This window comes from Moschus berezovskii, chromosome 2, assembly GCF_049115385.1.
Source record: "Moschus berezovskii isolate FMDL1 chromosome 2, NW_MosBer_1.0, whole genome shotgun sequence".
NCBI lineage: Eukaryota > Metazoa > Chordata > Mammalia > Artiodactyla > Moschidae > Moschus > Moschus berezovskii.
The window spans coordinates 28,979,094-28,993,199 of NC_142461.1; positions in this window are offsets into that span (position 1 = coordinate 28,979,094).

Below are 14,106 nucleotides of genomic sequence, written 5' to 3' on the forward strand. Positions count from 1 at the left end.
GGGGGGTGGGGGTCGGGTACCTGAGGAGACATGGGTGTCAGATGGTGGAGGAAGGCTTGAGGTGATGAGCCCCAATCCCTTCCCACCCGCTTCATGCTCCAAGCCCCCAGCAGAGAAGACCGGAATAGTGCTTGACCATCCCTTCACAGGTCTCCTCCTTAGTACAAGGCACTGGCTGACCCCTAAGGACATTTCCGCTTCTCCATGAATATTGGCTGTCTCTCCATACCTCCACCTGGCACTATTCAGGTCTCTCTTAGGCCTGACCCTTTTGGAATGCAGTTTGGAAACAGAGGTCTGGTCCTATCCTAGCTCTGCCATCACCTGAAGATGTAATTACAAGCAGGCAAGTCCTTCCCTTCTCTGTGTGTGTCCTCACTATAAAGTAGGAATGGTCACCCTGGCGGTGTCTACCGACTATGGGTTTGAAGAGGCTCAAGTAACAATATGCAAATAATACTACCTTGTGTATTCTGAGCACCCACCGTGTGTCACTCTGCTAAGCACTCCCCACCCATGATCCCCAATTCTCTTGACACCCCTGTGCGGTAAGAGCTAGTACCCTTCCCATGTTGCAGCTCAGGAAGCTGAGGCAGTCTGACTCCAAAGCCCATGCTCTGTTCCCAGGGTATGTGTGAATGTGCCAGGTTAACTGCAAAGAGCTTTCTTGCTGCTGTCTTTGCAAAGCCCTTTCACATTCAGTTTCTAATTTTTATCCAAGAGACAAGCTTATGAGGTGGGTGGGGAGTTCCAGATATTCTTATCCAGCTTTCGAGTCAGTGCAAGCTGTTGTGTTCTGGTTATTTTTGTGTCTCGTCTCCCAAACTAAATTGTAGGCTCCTGGAGAATTTTTGGGAGACCATGTGACTCCTTTGCACGTCTCTTTGGACAGGCAGCACTGTCCTTGTTCAAAGTAGCCTGAAAGATTTCATTCCCATCCCCTTCTTTTGTTAATATATGCTATGTGCACACAAACACACATGTCCATGAGACACACCTGTCCATGAGTGGACAGGTGATTCAGCTCCCAGCCACTCTTATAACTGCATCCCTCTGACTGCAGCAGTTGGCTCAAGGGGCAGGCCTGGACCTGACCAGGGCCAATCAGAGACCCACCCTGGAATTTATACATGGAACTGGGATCACTAAACTGGAGCTTCTGGCAACCATGTTTCCTACCCCCTGGGGAGGTCTTTCTGGCATAGGAAAAAAAAGGTCAGCATGCCGGGAGAAGCAGAGACACCCAGAGAGAAGGAGAATGTGAGGCTGGAACTCCTAAATTCCATCTCCTGGGACCCTGGTTCTTCAGCTCTCCATTTTGTGAGCTCCCCCAGTATCCTTTCTGGGTTTGGGGCCAATAAACTTTTCTTTTTTTTTTTTAACTGAAGAGACTTGGTATTGGCTACTGCCATTTGTAATCAAAACAACCCTGGCTAATATGCTGTAAGGCGAATGTGTGCCCATTTCCACAACACTAAAGAGGCCAGAACACTTTTGGGACTCCTCTCTGAACAGTCTCCAGACCACATAAGGAAATTGCCCTTTGGACCAGCCTGAGGCTTCAGTTCCTTAGTGAAATGAGACAGAAAGCAAATAAATAAATTATACCATCTATTCTCTAGTCAAAATCAACATCTACCAGACTTGGCTCTGAACCACTTGGAGCTGCTTCCAAAATTTGGTTCCACCCCCAAGGATTTGCTACCATGGAGGGCAGCAAAACAACACTCGGAGGCTTGGAAGGCAGGTGAAAGAGGAGCATTCCAAAGCATGTTCTGAACCAGGCAGCACCACTGAAGTAAGAGTTTAGACTCCCCTTGGGACTTCTTAGAACTAGACATACTAAAAATAATGATAATTTCTCTGGATGGGTAATGCACTTAGCATAAAATGCAAAAGTTATCATTCTGTGGGTTGCCTTTTCACTCTCTTGATAGTATCCTTTGATGCACAAGTTTTTAATTTTGATGAAGTCCAGTTTATCTATGTATTCTTTTATTGCCTATGCTTTGGGTGTCATATCCAAGAAATCATTGCCAAATCCAATATGAAGAATGTTATCCCCTGTGTTTTCTTCTGAGAGCTTTACAGTTGTACGTCTTTGATCCATTATGAATTAATTTTCATACACAGTATAAGGGTCCAACTTCATTTTCATATTAATATATGAATATTATATGATAGATAATTTTCCCAGCACCATTTATTGATAAGACTGTCCTTTTCCTCTTATTGAAAACAATTTAGCCATATATTCGAAGTTTTTTCTTCTAGGCTCTCTGTTATGGTCCATTGACCTAGGTATCTGTCCTCACACCAGTACCATACTGCCTTGAAGTGTGACTCCAACCTTGTTTTTTTTTTCAAGATGTTCTGGCTACGTGGAGCCCATTGAGGTTCCATTTTGAATTTTAAATGGAATGAATTTTTCTATTTCTTAAAAAAAAATTTTGGTGGGATTTTTACAGGGGTTGCATTGAATCTGCAGATCACTTTGGGTAATATTAACAATATTAAGTCTTCCAATTAATGAATACTGGATGTCTTTCAATTTTTGTGTCTTCTTTATTTCAGAGATATTTTGTAGCTTTCAATGTACAAGCCTTACTCTTCCTTAGTTATGTTTATTTCTAAGTATTTTATTCTTTTTGATGCTATTGTAGATGAAGTTGATAATGAGGGCTTTTCCCTTTATTCTGTTAATGTAATATATTATACTGATTGGTTTTCATATGTTAAACCATCCCTGCATTCCAGAAAAAAGTCCCATGTCATCACGTGTATAATCCTTTTAATATGCTGTTGAATTTTGGTTTGCTAGCATTTTGCTGAGAAGTTTAACATCAATATTTATAAGGAATATAGATCTGTAGCTTTATTTTCTCGTATATCTTTGGCTGTGGTATCAGACTAATGCTGGCCTCATAGGATGTGTTAAGAAATACTTGCTTTTCAAATTTTTTAGATTTTGAGAAGGGTTGATGTTAATTCTGAAATGTTTGGTAGAATTCAACAAGGAAGCCATCTTGTCTTACTCTTTTCTTTATTGGGAGATTTTGAGTCATTCTTCTTAATCATTCTTCTTAATATCCTTATTTGTATTTCACTGTATGTATTTACCATATTTGGCCAATTTTTTATTGATAAACATTTCCAATCTTTTGCTATTATAAACAATGCTGCTATGAACATCCTTGGAACAAAATTTTTACAAAATATTTATTTACTTATTTGGCTGTGTCAAGTCTTAGTTGCAGCACCTCAGATATTCATTGCATCATGAGAGGTCTTCCTCGAGCTGTGGGGCATGGGCTCTGCAGTTGTGGCACACAGGCTTAGTTGCTCCTTGGCATGTGGGACCTTAGTTCCCTGACCAGGAGTCAACCCATGTCCCCTGTATTACAAGGTGGATTCTTAACTACTGGACTCCCAGGGAAGTCCCAGGACAAACTTCTGAATATATAAAGTTTGGTAAAGCATTTTATTCTTTTGGTAAGGTAACACATTATTTTATGGTCACATCTCTCACCTGAGCTAAGTGATATTGGAAATGGGAAAGTCCACCAAGACAGACCTTTTCATTCATCATTTGCCAGAAAAGGACGACAATTTATAAATGTGTGTTCATGGTACAGTCCCTTGTATTTAATACAATGCACATTACCAGTATTTTGCTCAAACAGTTAAAGAAGGAAGTCAGTCCTGATGTTTGCTTGAAATCTTCCCACATTACTGCAACCTTGGAGAGTCTTGGAAACTTAAGGCTGGAAGTAATTTCATAGGTCATGAGGTCAACCAGTCCCACACCCCCACTTCTCAGTTAAGGCTTACATTGTTTCTACTGTGACTCCAGCAAGCACTGTTCCACTTTGAATCCCTCTACTGCCTGAGGACACAGTGTCTCCAGGGTGCCCACTCCACTCCACAAAGAGTATTGGGTAACTAACATAACTTGATCATGGGACAACAGACAGCCCTGATGTTTGAAAACATTTCCTCATATTTGAACCCAGGAGATGTCTTTGCTATACCTATTATTCCACCCTGGGAGCCAAACAGAGCAAAAAGAAATCCCTTTCAGAGATCCAACTTCAAATATCTGGGGGTAGTGCTCACGTCTTTTGGAGACTTTGTCTATTTCACCATTCCCAATTTCTTTCCCTTCCCTAAACTAATGGACCAGCAAAACCCAAATTCATCATAGCCTCCAAAGCCCCACCGAACTGGCCTGCCCATCTTGCTAACCTCAGCTCACTAACCTCTCCTTTGGGCTCACCTCACACAGCCTCTTTTTTGTTGGGTGACAATGCCAAGCTTTTCCCTGCCTTCCTCTAAGCTCAGTGACTGGAGGGCTTGTAGATGCCTGGGTAGATCTCTGAATCTCATGGAGGGCACCCTAGAAGACAAGGGCCCTGGTACCACAGGACCTCCCAGGCCCCATGGATGGCATAGATAGGGGGCAGGTAGCTGGTATGGATGAATCACCTGGGGGACACCGACTTAACCACCACAGGGCATCTGAATTGAGGAAAAAATGAAAGAGGTCAAAAAGGAGTCAACCAGAAGTGACTTTTCCACCTTGCCCTGTCTAGGAGCAACCCCCAGCCCCGGTCTACTCCAGGATCCCAGATGCAAGACAGTGCTGGTGCCTCCCCCCCGTACGCCCCCTCTCCCCCAGCTGACCCCCACCTCCAGGGTTGCCTTTGTCCCTTTGTCTAGGGCCCATCCTCCTCTTTCTATTTCCCAGCATCTTTGCTCTTCCATTCCAAGCTGGGTTGGGCCAGGAGACAGCCACTGTGTCAGAGCTTGGGGACAGCGTAGCAGGTGTGGATTCTGGGACCCTGGCTCTTGCCTGAGCTTCAGCACTTGGTGGGGAGGTGGGAGACCCAAGCAAGGGGGTCTGGAGGCGGGGCAGTCAGCCAGAGGCTAAGATATGGATGCTTATCATAGAGGTTCACCGACTACCATCTGTACTCCCTGGGCAAGTCCCATTTCCTGCCTGGCCCCGCATGTCCAGGTGTGAAAAGGGGTTGGGCCAGGTCATCTCCAGAGCCCCCTCAGCTTCTGACATCCTGAGTCTCTGGGCCCAGGGGGTCGGACATTGAGTGGTCCCTGGCAGAGTCATCCCGGCCTCAGTGCTCCCAGAGCACCAGCCCTCAACAGTCCCTTCCATGCTGCGCCCCCATCCTCCTCTCAGCTGCAGGGCTGCTTAACCTCCACAGACGGCTGAGGAGCCAGAGTGACTGTAAAAGGGAAGGAATGTCCAGAGGCAATTGTTTCTTCCTGATATCACCGCGGGGGAGGTTGAGTTGGGGGGCCCAGCTGGACCGGTGGCGTCAGGATTATCCCTGAGACTCATCCCCCGCCACCCTGGCCTCCCCCCTGCACTGGCCCCCCTGGCCCCGGCTCAGCCAGCAATCCACCCCTCTCATCCGCCACCCTCCTCATCTCACTGGTTTAAGACCTCCAGGCCTCCCTCTCCCACCTCTCTCCACCTTCTGACCCTAGACCCTCTCTTGGGACCCCTCCTTCATGGCACCCCCACCCCAGCTCTTATAAATTCCTCCCACACCTCCTCCTCGTCACCCCCACACCCCTGACCTAGCTCCTTCTCTGGGGAGGCCCCACAGGCTGGCTCCAACCCCCTCCTGCCCCACGCTCCTTTTACAGACATGGAGCACTGCGGGTTTTCTGCCAAAGTAGGAGAAGTCTAAGGCTGATCTCACCTCCTCCCGGGTCTCAACTTCCACCAAATAGCCTGCCTTGCAGGCTGGGGAGGAGGCCGTGGGGACAGGGAGGATGAGCCTCAATGGGAGGAGCTAGTAGATGAAGGTGAAAGTGCTTTGCAGACTCTGAGCATCTGGTAGATTTCAGGTGTTATTTGAATTAATAAGAGGTTTGAGGCGAGGAGGATGGAGATGAAAGTCAGGTTGAAGGAAGAGGAGGGGGCTTTGCTAGCATGAAGGGAAGGTCCCCAGGAAGGCATCCTGGTGCCCTGGGAGCAGGATATGGCTGGGAGTTTAGGAGGCCAGAGTCCTGGCCAGCCCCGGATAAGCTGTGTGACCTTGGACAGGTTGCACCTCCTCTCTGGGTTGCAGTTTCTCCTTGCTTAAAATGAAATATCCTGGACTTCCCTCCCTATTCTGACCCCCAAAAGAGGAGGAAGAGAGGTCCTTTCTTATGAAAAGGTGCCTCTCTGGGCTGCCTCATCTGAAGCCTTTTTGCTCAGACTCCTATCAAGCCAAATCCAGACATTGGCGCATGCCTAGGACAGACCCAACCCCACCATGTGTTGATGAGAGATGGCTACACCTGCCAGCAGAAATGGAATCAGCCTCCTCCGTAGACACACAGTCTCCCTCCACACAGGTTCCTCCTGCCTCCTCTGTCTCTGTTGGCTCCATCCTCACTGTGTGAGTACTCAGTTCTGTCCCACAAAACAGACACAGCCCCCCACCTCCTCATGGGTTCCTGCCATCTCAGTCGCCCTGGTACATTGCTCCCCCCACCACATCCAGCCACCTCCCCACAGTTCCCAGCCATCTGGGGGATACCCCTGAATTCTCCAAGTCCCCTCAGTCCCAAGCCATTTCCCGAAGAGGCAGGGGAGCCCTCTCTTTCCAACACAAATATGCACTGTTCCCTTAGCTGAAACCCAAGGAGAATAAGAGTAAAATGTCCTTGATCTGACTAGGGTTTATCAGGGTGGAGGAGGGGCAGGGGTGTGAGAACTGGGGTGGGGAGGTGTCAGGGTGAGTTGGGAGCAGTTGAGCTGGTGTAGGGTGGTACCCAGCCCTGCTCCAACCTCTGTGAAAGGAGATTTCATGGGTTTCTCTACCTACCTATGAACTCACACTCTACAGAATTGTTCAAAGCCTAACTCTAACCTGTCTGCTGAAATGTAAGTTCCTTCTTTCTTAGACCTTAACCCAGATAGAGAAATAGAACTTCCCTTCTTCCCCAGGATTCTCTGCCATTCTTAGTGCCATCACTCAGCCCTCTCTTCTGCCTGATTTATCCCCATTCCTTTTATCTTTCTTCATAGGCTTTTTTTGGTTTCAACCCCTCTAGTTTGGTCATATCCCTGCCGTCCTGGGCGCTTTCCAGGTTTCCTACATCCCTCTGAGGCTGTGGAGTGCTTTAAACAGAGCCTGAGCAGGCTGGCAATGACCTCACGGGGCCACTATGCACAGTTGCTATCTATAGCCTTATAGGATCATCCTCCTCTTCCTCCAGCCAGCTGAGTCACAGTCAGCTTGGGGTCCACTCAGACCCCAGGATCCTCTCTGCTACTCCAGACCACAGCCTATTACAGCACCCTGAGCTGTTCTCATTGCTGGGCAGATGCTTATTCTCCAAATTTTCCAAATACACAATGAAAGTGAGTCTTGGGTTCCAGAAAATGGCCATTTAAAAAAATTAACTAATTAATTGGGAGAGGGGTGCACTGCACGAGGCAGGCAGGATTAGTTCCCTGACCAAGCATCGAACCTGAGCCCCTTGAGTGGAAATGCAGAGTCTTAACCACTGGACCACCAGAGAAGTCCCAGAAGTTACCCATTCTTGAACCTTCAATGTTTTTATAGCCCAAGATAAAAATCTTCTCACACCTGTCCAAACAGCCAGCCAATGGCCTAAGTTCCATTTGACTTTGCAGGGGTATGGGACAAAGGGAAGAATTTGGGGAGCAACTCCTGAGCCACTGCCTGGGTTCAAATTGGATCTAGCACTCTTGGGTGAGTTGCTTTACCCCTCTGAGCCTCAGTTTCCTCATCTGTAGAATGATTATAATAGCACAGGGTTTGGGGAAGACTGAATGAGAAACGAACTGTACGGCACTTAGCCTAGCACACAGTGAGTGTTCAGTAAGTGCAGCCATTACTAGCATTTTATCCCGTTTGGACCGATAGGAAATTGATTCCTGGAGGTCCAGGTCTGGCTTGAGTTCTTGCTTTAGGACAGCAGGTAGAGGCCAAGATTCATAGCCAAGACTGCCTAACTCCAAAGCTTTCTATCACAGGCTATGCTGCCTCTGATAATAGCATAGCTACCACTTACTGAGGGCTTCCCATGTGGTTCAGTGGTAAAGAATCCACCTGTCAATGCAGAAGACTTGGGTTCGGTCCCTGGGTCAGGAATATTTCCTAGAGGAGAAAAGGGCAACCTGCTCCAATATTCTTCCCGGGAAAATTCCATGAACAGAGGAGCCTGGTGGGCTACAGTCCATAGGGTTCCAAAGAGTCAAACAGGACTGAACAACTGAGCACACACTACTTATTGAGCACTTACTGTATACTTCAGAGGAATATGATGGAGTAGAAGGACGTGCACACATTTTCCCCTGTGAGAACTCCAAAATTACAACTCGCTGCTGAAAAACCATTAACGAGCATGTTGGATCCCACCAAACAAAGATACCCCATGTCCAAAGGCAAAGGAGAAGCCCCAGGAAGATGGTTCAGTTCAGTTCAGTCGCTCAGTCGCGTCCGACTCTTTGCGACCCCATGAATCACAGCACACCAGGCCTCCCTGTCCGTCACCAACTCCCGGAGTTCACTCAAACTCATGTCCATCGAATCGGTGATGCCATCCAGCCATCTCATCCTCTGTCGTCCCCTTCTCCTCCTGCCCCCAATCCCTCCCAGCATCAGAGTCTTTTCCAGTGAGTCAACTCTTCGCGTGAGGTGGCCAAAGGAAGATGGTAGGAGGGGCAAAATTGCTTTTAGAATTAAAACCCATACCTGCACTCGGAGAGCTCAAACAACCTTATGCTCACCAGAACCCAGAGACCCCACAGAGACTGAAGCAGAGCTGTGTGTGAGCGTCTCCTGAGGAGGATGGGTCAGCAGTGGCCTGCCGCAGGGGCAGGGGCTCTGGGTGCAGCAGGCCTGGGTATAACATAAGCTTTCTTGGAAGAGGTTGCCATTAACTCCACCATAGAGCCACCAGAACTTACACAGGACTGGGGAAACAGACTCCTTGAGGGCACAAACAAAACCTTGTGTGTTCCAGGACCCAGGGGAAAGGAGCAGTGACCCCAAAAGAGACTGATCCAGACTTGCCTGTGAGTGTTCAGGTGTCTGTAGCAGAGGCATGGGTGGGCAGTGGCCTGCTGCAGAGTCAGGGGCATTCAGTGCAGCAGCACATGCTTGGGACCTTTTGAAGGAGGTCGCCATTATCTTCATTACCTCCACCATAGTTTGGCCTTGGGTCAAACAACAGGGAGGGAACACAGCCCCGCCCATCAACAGAAAATTGGATTAAAGATTTACTGAACTGTGGTGTTGGAGAAGACTTTTGAGAGTCCCTTGGCCTGCAAGGAGATCCAACCAATCAATCCTAAAGGAAATCAGTCCTGAATATTCATTGGAAGGACTGATGCTGAAGCTGAAGTTCCAATATTTTGGCCACTTGATGCAAAGAACTGTCTCATTGGAAAAGACCTTGATGCTGGGAAAGATCGAAGGCAGGAGGAGAAGGGCAAGACAGAGGATGAGATGGTTGAATGGTATCACCGACTTGATGGACATGGGTTTGAGTAAGCTCCAGGAGTTGGTGACGGACAGGGAAGCCTGGCATGCTGCAGTCCATGGGGTCGCAAAGAGTCAGACACGACTGGGTGAGTGAACTGAACTAAACTGAGCATTGCCCCACCCATTAGAACAAGGCCCAGTTTCCCCCTTAGTCAGTCTCTCCCATCAGGAAGTTTCCATAAGCTTCTTATCCTTGCCCATCAGAGGGCCAACAGAATGAAAACAACAATCACAGAAAACTAATCAAACTGATCACATGGATCACAGCCTTGTCTAAATCAATGAAACTATGAGCCACGCCATGTAGGCCCACCCAAGATGGACGGGTAAGGTGGACAGTTCTGATAAAATGTGGTCCACTGGAGAAAGGAATGGCAAACCACTTCAGTATTCTTACCTTGAGAACCCCATGAACAGTATGAAAAGGCAAAAAGATAGGACACTGAGAGATGAACTCCCCGGGTCGGTAGGTGGCCAATATGTTACTGGAGATCAGTGAACTAACTCCAGAAAGAATGAAGAAAGAGACAGACCAAAGCAAACACAACACCCAGTTGTGGATATGACTGGTGATGGAAGTAAAATTGACCCTGTAAAGAACAATATTGCATAGGAACCTGGAATGTTAGGTCCATGAATCAAAGCAAATTGGAAGTGGTCAAACAGGAGATGGCAAGAGTGAACGACATTTTAGGAATCAGTGAACTAAAATGGACTGGAATGTGAGAATTTAACTCAGATGGCCATTATATCTACTACTGTGGGCAAGAATCCCTTAGAAGAAATGGAGTAGCCATCATAGTCAACAAAAAAGTCCAAAATGCAGTACTTGGATGCAATGACAAAAACAACAGAATGATTTCTGTTCGTTTCCAAGGCAAACCATTCAGTATCACAGTAATCCAAGTCTATGCCCTGACCTGTAATGCTGAAGAAGCTGAAGTTGAACAGTTCTATGAAAACCTACAAGATCTTCTAGAACTAACACCCAAAAAAAGATGTCCTTTTTATTATAGGGGACTGGAACACAAAAGTATGAAGTCAAGAGATACCTGGAGTAACAGGCAAATTTGGCTTTGGAGTACAGAAAGAAGCAGGGCAAAGGCTAACAGAGTTTTGCCAAGAGAACACACTGGTCATAGCAAACACCCTCTTCCAACAACATAAGAGAAGACTCTACACATGGACATCACCAGATGGTTAATACTGAAATCAGATTGATTACATTCTTTGCAGCCAAAGATGGAGAAGCTCTATCTTCAGTCAGCAAAAACAAGACCGGGAGCTGACTGTGGCTCAGATCATGAACTCCTTATTGCCAAATTCAGAGTTAAATTGAAGAAAGTAGGGGAAACCACTAGACCATTCAGGTATGACCTAAATCAAATCCCTTACAATTATACAGTGGAAGTGACAAATAGATTCAAGGGATTAGATCTGATAGAGTTCCTGAAGAACTAAGGACAGGTTCGTGACATTGTGCAGGAGGCAGTGATCAAGACTGTTCCCAAGAAAAGAAATGCAAAAAGGCAAAATGGTTGTCTGAGGAGACCTTGCAAATAGCCGTGAAAAGAAGAGACGCTAAAGGCAAAGGAGAAAAGGAAAGACACAAGCATCTCAATACAGAGTTCCAAAGAATAGCAAGGAGAGATTAGAAAGCCTTCCTCAGTGATTAATGCAAAGAAATAGAGGAAAACAATAGAATGGGAAAGACTAGATATCTCTTCAAGAAAACTGAGATACCAAGGGAATATTTCATGCAAAGATGGGCACAATAAAGGACAGAAATGGTATGGACCTAACAGAAGCAGAAGATACTAAGAAGAGATAGCAAGAATACACAGAACAACTATACAAAAAAGATCTTCGTGACCCAGTTAATCACGATGGTGTGATCACTCACCTAGAGGCAGACATTCTGGAATGTTAAGTCAAGTGAGTCTTAGGAAGCATCACTATGAACGAAGCTAGTGGAGGTGATGGAATTCCAGTTGAGCTATTTCAAATCCTGAAAGATGATGCTATGAAAATGCTGCACTCAATATGCCAGCAAATTTGGAAAACTCAGCAGTGGCCACAGGACTGGAAAAGATCTGTTTTCATCCCAATCCCAAAGAAACGCAATGCCAAGGAATGCTCAAACTACCGCACAATTGCACTCATCTCACACACTAGCCAAGTAATGCTCAAAATTCTCCAAGCCAGGCTTCAACAGTATGTGAACCGTGAACTTCCAGATGTTCAAGCTGAATTTAGAAAAGGCGGAGGAACCAGAGATCAAATTGCCAACATCCACTGGATCATTGAAAAAGCACAAGAGAGTTCCAGAAAAACATCTACTTCTGCTTTATTGACTATGCCAAAGTCTTTGACTGTGTGGATCATAACAAACTGTGGAAAATTCTTAAAGAGATGGGCATACCAGACCACCTGACCTACCTCCTGAGATATCTGTATGCAGGTCAAGAAGCAACAGTTAGAACTGGACATGGAACAACAGACTGGTTCCAAATCAGGAAAGGAGTAGGTCAAGGCTGTATATTGTCACCCTGCTTATTTAACTTATATGCAGAGTACATCATGTGAAATTCCAGGCTGAATGAAGCACAAGCTGGAATCAAGATTGCCGGGAGAAATATCAATAACCTCAGATATCAAGATGACACCACCCTTATGGCAGAAAGTGAAGAAGAACTAAAGAGTTTCTTGATGAAAGTGAAAGAGGAGAGTGAAAAAGTTGGCTTAAAACTCAACATTCAGAACACTAAGATCACGGCATCCCGTCCCATCACTTCATGCCAAATCGAAGGGGAAATAATGGAAACAGTGAGAGACTTTATTTTGGGGGGCTCCAAAATCACTACAGATGGTGACTGCAGCCATGACATTAAAAGACGCTTGCTCCTCAGAAGAAAAGCTATGACCAACCTAGACAGCATATTAAAAAGCAGAGACATTACTTTACCAACAAAAGTCCATCTAGTCAAAGGTATGGTTTTCCAGTAGTCATGTATGGATGTGAGAGTTGGACTATAAAGAAAGCTAAGCGCTGAAGAATTGATGCTTTTGAACTGTGGTGTTGGAGAAGACTCTTGAGAGTCCCTTGAACAGCAAGGAGATCCAACCAGTTGATCTTAAAGGAAATCAGTCCTGAATATTCACTGGAGGGACTGATGCTGAAGCTGAAACTCCAATACTCTGGCCACCTGAAGCGAAGACCTGACTCACTGATGCTGGGAAAGATTGAAGGCGGGAGGAGAAGGGGATGACAGAGGATGAGATGGTTGAATGGCATCACCGACTCGATGGACATGAGTTTGAGTAAGCTCCGGGAGCTGGTGATGGATAGGGAAGCCTGGCGTGCTGCAGTCCATGGGGTCACAAAGTCGGACACGACTGAGCAATTGAACTGAACTGTATACTTGGCATGGTATTCTGGATACCTGCTATGTAAAATCACTGTCTCTAATCTTCATGACACTGGGAAGTAACTATTAACCTCATTTTTCAGTTATAGACATTATGCTCAGAGAGGTTGGGTTAGTTCCCTAAGGTTGCACAGGAAGTAAAAACAAAGTCCGGATTTGAACTAAGGTTCAAATCTTAGCCCATGGTTCCTAGAAACCCAGCTCATTTCTCTGTGTGGTCACTAAGGCCTTGCCATAAACAGAGTTGGCAGGCTCAGCTCTAGGTCCTTCCCCTTTTAACTTGGCCCTAGCTGGGGCTCTCCACTGAAAAGTCCCTTGTCCAGTGGACAAGTCTCTCTCAACATTCTGCCCTGCTCTTCTCCCCAACCCCACTGCCCTCAGATAGGGGGCTGGGCTTGGAAAGAGCAGTAGAGGACGCTGGCCTTCATCCCATAGGAGTTGGGGGCGGAGCACTAAAGATTTCCTACCTGGGAAATATAGGAGCCACTCTGCCCTGTGCCACCCTGAGGCCGATCGGGCACTGGGCTCCCCCACAGGCTGGAGAGGCTCCCCTGAGCGCACCCTGGCCCCAGACTGCCCCCCGCTGGCCTGGGAGGAGGTTTGGGACAACAGCACCCACAATCCTCTCTGAGAGGCTGCCTGGAAGACTGGGACTGGGGGCTTGGCTTGGTCCTGTGTCCTCAAAGTTCTAAAAAGAGTCTGGGGTCCACTGTCAGCTGCTGGGGATTTCCATTGCTCCCGGCTCTAAGGCCGGGCCTACACTCTGCTTCCCAATTTTAAAGGTACTGAGAGATACAATTTGTTGAAAACAGAGCACTACAATTTTTTTCTCCCCAGCCAGCAGTGGTCAGAAATCTACCTCCCCTACTGTCCCAAAGAGCCCTCCCATTGCCCCCTCCCCATCTAGCCTCGAAAAGAAGGGCCAGCACACACTCCCCCACCCCCACCCCCCTTCCGCCTTCTCTAGGCTCCCCAGCCACCCTGGGTACCAGAATAGACCACTGACCACCTGCCCTGGGGGCTAGGAGGGGCCACAGCCGGTGCTGCCACTCAGGCTGGGGTAGTGGATGGAACAGGTGGGTGCGAGGAGGACGGCAGGAGGGCGCTCCAGAGGCCCCAGGCCATTTCCAGCTGCTTCTCTGTGG